Here is a 13,675-nt window from a genome sequence, read left to right on the forward strand (position 1 = left end):
CTATTTGAGTGTTTTCATGCTTCTCTTGTTTAGCATTTTCTACACTCCTTGTGTTTCTTATGGGGGTGCAACTTGGGCGGGCTCAACCCGAGCCCAACCCGAATTTTTTTAGGGCTTTGACAAAATATTTTCAAATTCGGTACGGGCTTGGACAAAAATTCAGAAGCCCGAATTAAATTTAGGCGGGCTTGGACAAAGACGTCAAGCAACCCGACCAACCCGAAGCCCGAATAATACATGTATAGATATATAAAAATATGATATATATATATATATATATAAATTATTAGCCATTACATGATATTAAAGTAATTTATATTATTAAATCATATTGAATATATATTATATATATAAATAACATAAAATCTTACTTTTTTTCTTTTTATTTTCACTCATAAATTGTAAGGATTACTATAGTGGCATCTCTCTTACATTATATAAATTATTTGTTTTGATGGTATTAATGATTTTCTATTTTCTTTAAAAAAAAATTGTAAATAGAGTCAAATTTTAATAATTTAATAATGTAGCTGGGGAAAAAAAAAAAACTGAAATTCATTTACAATTCGGGCAATTCGGGCAACTCCGGTTTAACTCGGGCCGGGCTTGGGCAAACAACCTCGGGTTACAATTCGGGCTTGGGCGGGCTTGGGCAAGTCTTAGCACAACTTGGATTGGGCTTGGACAACCTCCTAACCCGACCGAATCCGCCCGAGTTGCACCCCTAGTTTCTTCTACAGTTGGATAATGAGGTTTCAAGTACCTGCCATTAATTTTCTTAGGGTGTACATACCCATTCAAATTTCTCAAATGGTATGCTCCCCCAGGCAAGACTCTATGAACTTGATATGGTCCTTCCCAATTAGATGACCATTTGCCAAACTTATGGCTTTTAATTCCTATTGGGAGTATTGTCTTCCATACCAAATCACTTTCATCAAAGCTAATGTGCTTGACTTTCTTATTATAGTTTTTGACTGCTTTCTTCTTTTGAAAGAGAATTCTATTTAATGCCAAAATTCCAGCTTCATCCACATTTTCTAATTCCAAGAACATGCTCTGATGGTACTGCTTAGGAGCTAACTGATCCTGGCATCTCACCCTCAAGGACTTAATGTTAATCTCTATAGGTAACACTACATCATGCCCATATATTAAGGCATAAGAAGTAACTCCTCTATTTGATCATGGAGAAGTCCTATAAGCCCACAATACATCCAATAACAAGTTATGCCAATCCCTAGGATTGTCTTCCACAACTCTCTGTATTCCTTTTTTCAAAGACTTATTAGATGATTCTGCCTGACCATTTGCTTGTGCATAATACGGGGTGGCATTAACAAGGCTAATTCTAAATTCTGCTGCGAAAGATTTTACCATATTTCCACCAAATACAGTCCCACTATCTATAGTTATCGTCTATGGGATGCCAAACCTATGAATCAGATCTTTAATAAATCCAATAACCTCAGTTTGATCCATAACTTTATATGGTTTAGCTTCAACCCACTTCGTGAAGTAATTTGTGGCCACTAGGATGAAATAAAGGTGCTTCGAAGAGGGTGGATGTATTTTCCCTATCATATCCATAGCCCAACCTCTAAATGGCTGAGGCTTCACAATTGCATATAAAACAGTTATTGGTACATGTCTTATCATGCCATGTTTTTGGCATGCCTGGCAATCTCTAGCATATTCTGTACAATCTTTAAGCATTGTTGGCCAATAATAAGAATGCCTTCGAAGCAACTATCTCATCTTCACACCAGGTTGATGAGCCCCACAAATGCTTTCATGAACTTCAGCCATGGATGTCAATGCTTCCTTTGGCCCTAGACATTCCAATAACAATCCACTGCTTCCCTTTTGTAAAGAGCATTACCATATACTATGTATTGCATATATTGTAATTTGATCTTTTTGTTGGCTTTCGAAGATGGGCCAGCTAGGAACTGCATTATTGGATGCCTCCAATCTTGATCCTGTAAGTCATTATGATTGACTTCTAACACCATATTTCTTTTGGCTAAAAGTGGTATTAATTTTTGAGATGTTGCTTGACTTATGTTCAATTGAGTGTCATCACTTCTTTTGAAATTCAAAGCCTTATGAGCTACATCATTAGCTTTGTTATTCATAAACCTTGAGATATAAGTCACATTTGCTATCTGAAACTGAGAAAGCAAATGTAATGCAACAACATAGTAAGGTAACATGCTTGGACTTTGACATTTGAAAATTCCTTTTACTTGGTTGACCATCAATTGAGAATCTTCAAATATATCAACTGCATGAGTTTGCAATCTAATAAACATTTCCAGTCCCATTATTAAATCTTCATATTTAGCTTGATTATTGGAACAAGTAGTTTCATCCACTCTGAAACCATGTGTGGTTTCTACCTCCTGTGGTGACTTAATTATAACACCAATTCCAATAAGACCCTTGGCCTTTGACCCGCCGAACTACATCTGCCATGGCTCAACATTGATAATACAAAGATCCATCATCTCCTGGCTTTCCGTTTGACATGGATGATCTGTCAAAAAGTTAACAAAAACTTGTCCTTTTACTGCCTTTTGGGGAACATATTCTAGATGAAACTCTGACAAGGCTAACATCCATTTGCCAATTCTTCCTCTTAATATTGGTCTAGCTAACAAATACTTAACCAAGTCTGCGGTTGCAATTACCGAAACAACATTAGGCAAAATAAAATATCTTAATTTCATTGCTGCAAAGTACAATGCAAGGCATAGCTTTTCCACAGCTGAGTATTTACGTTCACAAGAATTTAAAAACCTACTAAGGTAATAAACTGCTTGCTCCTTGCTTTCTTCATTGTCCTGGGCTAGGAAAGCTCCCAATGAATCTTCTGCTATAACAATGTATAACTTCAATGGCTTGTTGCTTTTTGGTGGCATCTGCACTAGAGGCTTGGTCAAGTAGGCTTTAATTCCTTTGAAAGTAGTTTGATGCTCTACTGTCCACACAAACTCCTCTTCATCTTTCAACCTTAATAAAGAAGAAAATACTTTAGTTTTCCTTGCAGTGTTAGAAATAAATCTTCGAAGAAAATTAACCTGACTAAGGAATTTTTGTACTTCTTTCTTACTTGATGGAGGTTTGGCCTCAATGATGGCTTTGGCTTTATTCTGAACAATCTATATTCCCTTCTTGTGTACTACATAGCCTAAGAAGTTTCCAGCTGATACACCAAAAGCACATTTGAGAGGATTAAGCTTCAACTTGAACTTTCTCATTCTTTCGAAAGCTGCTTCCAAGTGAACCAAGTGTTCCTCCATGGACTGAGATTTTACTACAATGTCATCAATGTATCACTCTAAATACCCTTTGTAGACACCCCATTTTTGACCGTCCTCAGGACTTGGACGTCATCGTTTGAACACTCGATGATCATCTATGCTCGTGTTCGTTTTGAGTTCCTGAAGGTCTGGGCTGCATGCCTTGCCTTAGGATCTCTCAACTTGTTTGTTTTGTGCTTGGTTGTGGACCAAGGACTTGTGATTTTTCTTCTGAGGGAAGAGGGTGGCTTGTTGGCCATCCTTACAACCCATCGGCCAAGCCTTGTGCTTATCGGCCTTGTTTTCTTGCCATCGGCCATAAGTGTTGGCTGATCAGCACTCTTTTTGGTCGATCGGCACTTCTTTTGGTCGATTGGCCATATTTCTTGGCCGAGACCTTTCCACCTACTTTTGCAGATATTTTTGTGACAGCTGGTGAGTACAATTCTCTTCCTCCATACACGTGTATGGAGGGATTGAATCAAGACTCAAGCTTGTTCAACAAGCTTGAGAATTGATTTTCTATAAGAAGGGAGGCCCCTCTCCCTTTCCATAGGTTCTAAAAAGTTGATATACAAAACATATATATATATATATCTCTATATTTTACCTCTCTTTCTTCATTTACCCTTGTTTGTGCACAAAAGTGTAAAATCTTCATACTATTGCACACAAACACCTACTAGAACACCATCCTTTTGTTGCTGAGGTACTTAGGAGTTGGTGTTATTGTTTTTGGGTTGGTTTGAACTCAGAAAAGCTGCTGGAGTTGTGTTCTTGAAGGTGTTTTTCAAGGGTGAGAAACTAACCTTTTAATCCCTTGTTTTGGCTTGAGCTTTTGGCTTGAGCTTTTAGACCTATTTGCATGCTGATTTAATCTTAACTTTCTACTGTAAAAAGTTCTGATTCATCATGCTTGTGATGTTTGTTTAAGGTCACTTTTGTGTTGGGGGTAGTCTACCCCCTCTTAGGCCTTGTTTGGCCTTGTTTTGAACCATCCTTTTAAGCTATTGGGACCACCTTGTTTGGGCCTTCTCACCACTGAAATCTAGAGGATTTTTAGTGGTGGAAAGGTGGTTTTGAGGTCCCAAATAGGAGAGAGTCATTGCCTCTCCTTGTGTTTTGTATGCTAGTATAAATGGCTCATAATAGTAGCATGTTTGCTTAGCATGTTTTGGTTCCATTTCAACAACTTTTTGATGTTATTTTAGCATGCTTCAACTTTGTTTTAAGTTGGTTTGATAACATCTTGCATGCTTCACATACTTGTAGAGCAATCTTGCATGCTAGCATAACATGCATCATGTGTTTGGACCATCACTCTTGCATGTTTTGGCTCAACTCAATGAAGCTTTCCCTCATGTTTTACCATGCTTGAGCTCTGTTTGATGTTGTTTTGGTCATGCATGCATTGCTTTGTATAGCCATAGTGCATTCTAACTTGTTAGCTTTGAGTGTCCAAGTCACTAGCATGCATTGCTTAGACCATTTTCATGATTTGGCATCATTTCATATGTGATTTCAGTCCATATAGTGTGGTCGTGCACTCACATTTGTCACCTTTTCCATGCATTGGGAGGTTTGTGTTTTAAGCCTTGAACAAGAGTCATTGTGCATGCCTCTATACTTAGGCCTTTGGGCTACCATTTCAATGTATTTTTGGTCTTGTTTTACCATGATGTATCTCTGATTTTTGTTGTCAAAGTCATGCCATGTTTGGTTTTGATTGGTGTAGTGCAATCCTCTTTATTGGCCTTACTTGCATCATGCCTTATGCCTTTCATGTTGACTTGTTTTGACTTTGGTCCATGCATGTTTTAGACTCACTTTGGTATGCTTTAGGATTATTTTGGTTTGTTTAGGCCATTTGCTTCATGTTTTGCATAGCCTTAGTGCAAGTGCCTATGCTAGCTTCAAGCTTTGAGCTTTCTTGCATGCCATGCTTGCATTGTTTGGTTGATTTGGCAGCATTCCATGCATGATTTCAGATCTTATAGTGTTGTTACACTTCCACTTTTATCACCCTTTGAGCACTCTCGAGAGTTGTGCTCTTATGCCTAGGTGATAGGCCATTACATGTGCATACTTGTCTTGCATTTCATGTCATCAATTCATCATTTTGGCCATTGATTTGGGCATGATTGAGGTCTGTCCATTTTGGTTTAAGTCCATCTTTGCATGTTGTTGCATGCTTGTCTTTGCATGTTGTTGCATGCTTGTCTTGGCATGTTGTTGTATGCTTGTTTTTGCATGACATTGTTGCATATTTGTTGCATTGCATTTGACATGCTTATGTTGCATTGTATAGCATCTCCATGTTGCATGCATTGCATTGTGTTTGGTTTGGGTGTTAAGCCAAACACGAGGAACGAGGGACGTTTCATACTTGAAGTGATGAAACATGCCTCAATTCTCGGTCGCCGACACTCTTGATCAAACACGATAGAGTTTAAGGCACTTATGTGTTTTTGTGCATTCATTCTATATTGATTTGTGCAACTTGGCGTCTTTGGCCATCATGCATCGAAATGCGTGATTGATGGCTCGAGAGTCGAGCATTGCACTCCTTTTAGTTTCAAACATGATAAGGGGTGTAGTTGCACAACATTTTCTTGCAAATGTATTGCCATGCCTCTGTTTGTACTCTGCTGCAGCAAAAGGAGCAGTTTGCAGGAAGAGATGGCTGATTAGTTATCTAGTGTGCCGATCGGCTAGAAATGTTTGGCCGATAGCCTCATATTTGGTCGATGACCATTATCCACTAGCCGATGGCCACCCCTCTTGGCCGATGACCTCTCAGAATGTCCATGAGGTGGGTCAGAAGCATCACAAAAGTTGGCATAATTTTCAGAGGTGCAAAACAGTGCAAACGGAGGCAACATGAGGCATGGCATCGGATTTCCGAGCGAAGCCGACCGAGCATGCATATGTCCCTCTTCTTGAGGCCGTTTTAACTGCTTTGTATAGTTAGTTAATTTGTAATTGATTAGTTAATGTGTTAGCTAATTTAATTCATTATTATAAATTCTTAATTAGCTTAGCATAGCTAATTTCCAATTTGGTTATGTAATAATTAGTCTAATTAGATTATTAGATTAGTTAGAATAGCTTAGCGTGGCTAGCTTATATTAGTCATTCGGACCCTCCGTCGAGAGGGCGAATTTTGTAATAAGTGTGCGTGAGTGTGTGAATGTCTTCTAACCCCACATCTTTATCTCTTTTATTTACCTGTTTTCAGTGGTTAGATTAGGGCATATTTGAATTAGCATCCTTGTGCTTGCATGTTTGCATTCATTCATCTGTCTTGCATACACCGGGCTCGGTGCATCATACTAACCGCATCGTATTTTAATATGTTTACTTGAATACGTGTTCAACAGCATGTTATCAAGTTACATTTCACATGACATCTTAGAATAGCCGAGCCTATTTCTAGTTGCATTTTGCATGTGTTGCATTAGCCATCTTAACATAGCTAGGATCATGCATTGATTACTAACTAGCTATTGTTTTAGCTCAGAGTACTAGGTAAGTGTTTATGCTTTAGCATCTTGCATGAGTGCGAGTGATTGCCATGAAAGCATGCTTGCCATGAGGCTATTCGCTTAAGTGATTTAACCGCTTGAATGCCTGTGGGTGAAGGTTGGATTACTTGAATTGGAACAATTCATTGAAATGCGAGTTTTAAGCCCACTTGGAGTGGCAAAATCATGTTTTCTAAGCCCACTTGAGGGTGGCAATTCCACGTCTTAGCCTACTTGCGAGTAGCACCTTCAAACCATTTTCAAACAAACAAACATGAGATGTTTTGTTCCAACTTAGGCGATCTAGTCTACACTTGTGTGTTGTGCGCATCACATAGTAATTCTAGGCTAATAAACCGAAATAAGAACACATGTGTTTTAAAAAATAATATATCATGCTTAGTACAAGCTGATCCTTTGATCGGGCGAGCAGGGTGCTCATTGCATGACCTTCCCCTCTCGTACCCAAGTTCCCGAGCCGAGGCAACTTTGGTGATGACGGACACGTGGCCTTAGGCACGAGTCAGGGTTTCCTAAATTTCCCAAAACAAAAATATTTAGGTGTCGACTCTGTATCTGGCAAAACAGTCCATGTTTGGCACTTCTTTATAAAAATCAGTTTTCCAAAACGATTTGCCGGATTTGGACTCTTTGGTGATTTATCAGTCTTGCATTGCACTTTGCAAGATTAGATTCAGAACCGTGACATTGAGTTCAAACTGTAGTAGCTAAGAACAAAACGGATTTCGCGCCAATCGCGCGCGGAACCGGGTCGTTCGGGCACATCTATACCTTCCAATGAGATCATGAAAGATAGTGTTTATTTCCCTTTGATATGTAGCCCCAGTATTCTTCAGGCCAAATGAAATTTTAAGCCATTCGAATGTGCAATGTTTCCAGGACATCTGAATGCGGTCTTATGGGCATCCTCCTCTACAATGCAGATTTGGTTGTAACCAGAATGTCTATCCATCATAGACAAAATCTTGTGCCCTGCTGAACTGTCCACCAACAAGTCCACTATGGGTATGGGGTACTCATCTTTTGGAGTTGCTAAGTTCAGATTTCTAAAATCGAGGCATACTGTAGACACCCCATTTTTGACAGGCCTTAAGACTCAGACGTCATCATTTCACGCAATGATTGCGCATGTTTGTGCTTGTTTGAAGCGCTTGAAGGTCTCGGCTGGGTGCCTTGTCTTTGAACCTCTTAACACTTTGTGTTTTTGCCTTGGTTTTTAGGCCAAACCTTGTTGCCTCTAGCCTGAGAGAGGGGAAGGGCTGCCGGCCACTTGTGGCACTTGCCGGCCACTTTTCTCCCTTGTAGGCCACTTGGAGTGGTCGATCAGCTAGGGGAGGTGGTTGGCCGGCCACCTTAACTGGCTGGTGGTCACTTTTTCTCCTTTTTAGATATTTTCAGATCTTTTGAACCAGCTGTGGCTCACTGAGCTCATCCTCCATACACGTGTATGGAGGGATTGAGACAAGCTTATAGCTTGTCAAGCAAGCTTATGCTTGCTTCCTCTATATAAGGGGAGGTCCCTCTCCCTTTTGAGGGTTCAGATTTTTCAGAGCTAAAATCTCCCTCTCTCTCTAGAATTCTCACTCTCTCTCTATATTGTGCTATTTTGAGCCTTAAAGTCTATTTTCTTCACACATTTGCACTAAGACACCTAGTTAAACACCTTCACTTTGAGGTTGAGGTCCTTTGAAGCTTGATTAGAGGTCTTGGAATTGGCTTTGGCTCAAAGTTGTTGCCATCTTGCTGCTGTCTTCAAGGGTAAGTCTCTTCTCCTTTTAAGCCTATTTTTGTATGCTAGGTTAGGCCACCTTTGCATGCTTGTTTTGGCCTAGTTGTCAACTACAAAAAACTCAGTTTTTAAGTGTTAAAAATGGTTATTTGAGGCCCTGTGGGAGTTGGGGGTGTTTCACCCCCTTGTATACCTTATTTGCTAAGCTTTTGGGCCATCCTTTAAAGCTTTTGGAACTATGTCTTTTTGGCCTTTTAACCACTGAATTCCAGAGGAATTTCAGTGGTGGAAAGGTGGTCCCAAATAGGAGGGGGTGGTCCTCTCCTCTTGCCTTGCTTGCATGTCTTGTTGGCCTACCAAATGAGCATGCATTTCTCCTTCTTTTAAGTTGAGTTCAAGCATGTTTTTGTGACTTTTTGGGCTTGCTCTAACTCTTTTTTAGGCTGGTTTGGTTGTTGCTTGCATGCTTCTTACACTTGTAGTGTAATCTTGCTAATTAGCCTTGCATGCTTGATGCTTTAGCCCACCATTCTAGCTTATTTTGGCTACACTCCAACATGCTTTTACTCATGTTTTAGCATGGTCAAACTTTGTTTGAAGTGGTCTTGGCCCTTTGAGGCTTGCTTCGTATAGCTATAGTGTAAAGGCCTTTGACTAGCTTTGAGTTTCAAAGTCCCTAGCATGCTTTGTATGTGATGATTGCATGCCTTAGCTTCAGTTCTCACATGATTTCAGTGTATATAGCATAGTCACACTCTCACATATTCCACTCTTTCATAGCTTTTGTGAATTGTGCCTTATGCCTTGTTTGTGAGCCAATGCTTGAGCATGATTTTATCGCCTCATGAACTTCCTTCTCACATGTTTTGGCCTTTGTTTTGACATGATTGAGCTCTGTCCAGAGTTGGTTTGGCTGTTTAGGCCATGTATTGCATGCCTCTTGTGTAAAGCCCTTGACTAGCTTTGAGTTCTAAGGACCCTAACATGCTATACTTGTGTTGTTTGCATGATATGTCATTATTTGGCATATGATTTCAGTGCTTATACCTCTGTCATGCTCTCATATATATCACTCGTTCAGTGTGTTTGAAAGTTAAGCTTTGTGCCTTGCTTGCGAGCGAATAAATAAGCATGCATTTGTTGCTTGTTGTGCCTAAGTTTTAGTGTGTTTTGGCCACTGTTTTGGAGTATCTTAGGTCTGTCCATAGCTGGTTTGACCATTTGAGATTGATAGTGCATGCCTCATGTGTAATGTTCTTCACTTGCTTTAGTGCTCTTGGCCCCCTTTAACATGTCTTGCATGCATTGCTTACATGATTAAGTCTTGTGCATGCCGCTTTAGCATTGAAAGATAAGCATGTTGTTTGCATTGCATTGTGTTTGGATCGGACGTTAATCCAAACACAAGAAATGTGGCATGTTTCATACTCGAAGTGGTGAAACGTGTTATGTTTCTTGGTTGCCGACACCCTTGATCATGCATGATAGGGTGGAGGCTCTTCAAGTCTTGTTTATGCATTCATCAACATTGTGCAAGCTTGGCTCTTTGGCCATCATGCATTGAGATGTGTGATTAGTGGCTTGAGAGTTGAGTACTACGCTTCTTTGAGCTTGAGAAATGATAAAGAGAGTAGTTGCACACACATTTCCATGCAAATGCATTGCTGTGCCTTTGTTGATCTCTGTTGCAGCAAAGTTGGGATTCTGGAAAGGGAAGTGGCCGGCCGGCCACTTGCACTAGCCTACCAACCACTTGTACTGGCCAGTCGGCCAATTGAGGTAGCCTACTGACCAGTTGAGGTGGCCGGCTGGCCACCTGTGGCAAAATTTTCCAAAATGCTCCTATTTTGGGGCAGATGCAACTTGAAAGTGTGTTTGATGCTCTGAGGTCACCACAAGTGCAAATTGAGACAACTCATGACAAGGCAATGCATTTCCGGGCGAAGTAAATCGAGCATGCATATCTCCCTCCCCTCGAGGCAATTTTAACTGCTTTACTTAGTAAATTTTCTAGTTTTGTAATTAATTAGTTAATGCGCTTAGCTAATTTGATTCATCTCTGCAATATTCTAATTAGCTTAGATTAGCTAGTCACTCAATTTCAATTGTGTTGTAATAATTAATTAGCTTAACGTAGTTAATTAATTAGTTTGTAATAAGTAGCTTAGCTTAGCGTAGCATAGCCTATTTATTCGGACCCTCCTGAGAGGGGGCAAAATATTGTAATAAGGGTACGTGTGTGTGTGCATGTCTTCCAACCCGACTTCTTTCTCCCTTTTATTTAACCACTTTCGATGGTTAATTTGGGGACATATTTCAATTAGCATACCTTATGCTTTGCATGTTTGCATCATTCATTTGTCTTGCATGCACCGGGCTCGGCGCATCATTCAAACTACATCATATTTCAATACCTGCTTGAATACGTGTTTCACAGCATGTTATCGAGTGTTCATTCATATGCCATTTTAGATAAGCCGAGCCTATTTAGCGGCATTTTGCATGTGTCGCATTAGGCATCTGGTACAGTTAGGATCATGCATTGTTTTCTAACTAGTTTTCTGTTTTGGCTCGGAGTGCACTGTGAGTGTTTACGCTTCAACATACTTGCATGAGTGTGAGTGTTGCCATGATAGCATGCTTGCCATGAGGCTATTTGCTTAATTGCTAAACTGTTTGAATGCCTGTGGATGAAGGCTTTATTACTTGAATTGGAACAATTCACCGAAATGTGAGTATTAAGCCCACTTGGAGTGGCAAATCATCATGTTTTAAGCCCACCTTGTTTGGTGAAAAATCCGCGTTTTAGCTTATTTGCGAGTAGCATCTTCAAACCATTTTCGAAAAACAAACATGAGATGTTTTGTTGCAAATCGAGCGATTTAGTCTATACTTGTGTGTTGTGCGCATCACATAGTAAGTTAGCTAATAATCAAACAAGAACACATGTGTTTTCAAAAACGACATATCATGCTTAGTAGAGGCCGATCCTTTGATCAGGCGAGCGGGGGTGCTCATTTCAAGACCTTCCCCTCTCGTACCCAAGTTCCCGAGCCGAGGCAACTTTGGTGATGACGGGCATATGGCCTTAGGCATGAGTCAGGGTTTTCTAATTTTTCAAAAATAAAATATTTAGGTGGCGACTCTGAAATCTGGCAAAGCAGTCCATGTTTGGCGCTTTTTATTCAAAATTGATTTTTCAAAACCAATTGCCGGATTTGGACTCTTTGGTGATTTATCAGTCTTACATTGCACCTTGTGAGATTAGATTCAGAACCGTGACAGGAGTCCGAACTATAGTAGCTAGAACCCAATTCGCGCCCTCTTCAAAAGGGGGGCACTCGGAGGAAGTTCAAGCGGTCTACAGTTTCTGGCGACTCTGCTGGGGATTTAGAGAACTTGACTCGAAACTCATGATATGTTGTTTTGTCTACACTTATGTGTTTCTTTGCATTGCATTTGCATTGGTGCGCCAAAGTCACAGTGTTTGCCATCTGCTATTTCTGAACGATTTGCTAGAGGCTTGCTTGGAAAAGCGTGCCATAAGGCTGACCGGTTATGGGCTCTGCCACGATGAAAACATAAACCTTGGTCTTGCCGAGGCACCCTTCTTGACCAATTGAGCTAGTTGCATATCAGAAGCCATAAGACCATTCCAAACTAGGACAGGTTGTGTACCCGAATGTAGGTTGTTTCAAACCGCATGAGTGCGTAGTGAAACCCTAGCTCTTGACAAGATAGGACAGGGAAACCCTACCCTACCATAGGGGTGTTTTGGCTCTCACTTGCTTGCTACTTGCTTTAAGAGTGTGTCTCTACAGGGAATGTATGTATCAGTTTGCAAGTCTGGGTATCAGTCTGAGGACGTCAGTATTTGGGGGTATCAGATTTGAGGCAGTGATTTGGAGGCAGAAATTAGTGTTTGAGAATAGTTTATCCAGCTTATGATTTTCAACTGTGTGTTGTTGCTATCTAAGCCGAGATGCTGTCCATTTTTTTTTTTTTTTGATTTTTGTCTTTTTACTTTATTTATCTTTTTGCAAGGTAGTATTGCATCATTACTTCCGAGGAGGCAGATTCCCCCCGAGCACTCTGGACCCGGATTGGGAGAATTCATCGATCTGAGGATCTAGTTGATGGACAACCAGTGTTTGCTACATTACCCCCGATTACGAGACGGAGGTCATCCAGGCACAGATCATCAGTACAGCGGTTACCAGATCAGCGGTCATTATCCACCTCACCTGTGCGCAGTTGGGCTAAGATATCTGTTTCTACCGCAGAGAGGGAACATACATATGTTCAGTCAGATCAGTGTTTTACAGTCAGTATAGAGGAAATGATGCGTCAACTCCAAGAGACCATCCAGGCCATGCAGCAGGATGCTGCTTGTCAGGTGGAGGTTACTGCACGTCAGGCAGAGGCTGTAGCTCAACAGGCAGAATTAATTGCCAAGCTTCAACAATAGCAGCAACCACAACAAGCTGGAGCATCTGCTTGGCATCCACCCCCACCCCCACCTAGGGTTCCAACACCCCGGGAAACAACAAACGTCCAGGAGAATACTGGCGTTCCAACAGGGCCAGTCCCACCGCCAATCCCACCTTAGACGTCTAAAAAATCAGCTAATCTAGTGGACACGCCGTTCGAATTTGAGGTTGATCCAACCGCTCTGAAAATGAGTAAGCTCGAAAACCTGTTCAAGCAAGCCCAGTGAGTTAACTTGATCCCGGATATAGAAGATGGACACACTGATTCGGCGGTGACCTTGCCGGACATGTTCAAGATGCCTCACATAGATCGTTTTGATGGTTCAGGCGATCCTATGGTTCATCTGAGGCTGTTCTCTGATATTTTGCGCCCGATGGGCTTAATAAGACTCCAGAAAATTTCACTCTTCGGTCGGACCCTGTCGAGTATTGCGGCCATCTGGTATGCCAAACTGGAGGACTCAGTGAAAAGAAGTTGGGAAGAGATGGCCGAGGCCTTCGTCGCACAATATTCATACAACACCCAGATCGAGGTCACGACCTGTGATCTTGAGGCGACCAGGCAAGAGCCGAAGGAAGACTTTTCTGACTTTGTTACTCGATGGA

This window comes from Camellia sinensis, chromosome 2, assembly GCF_055761805.1.
Source record: "Camellia sinensis isolate YWXY chromosome 2, ASM5576180v1, whole genome shotgun sequence".
NCBI lineage: Eukaryota > Viridiplantae > Streptophyta > Magnoliopsida > Ericales > Theaceae > Camellia > Camellia sinensis.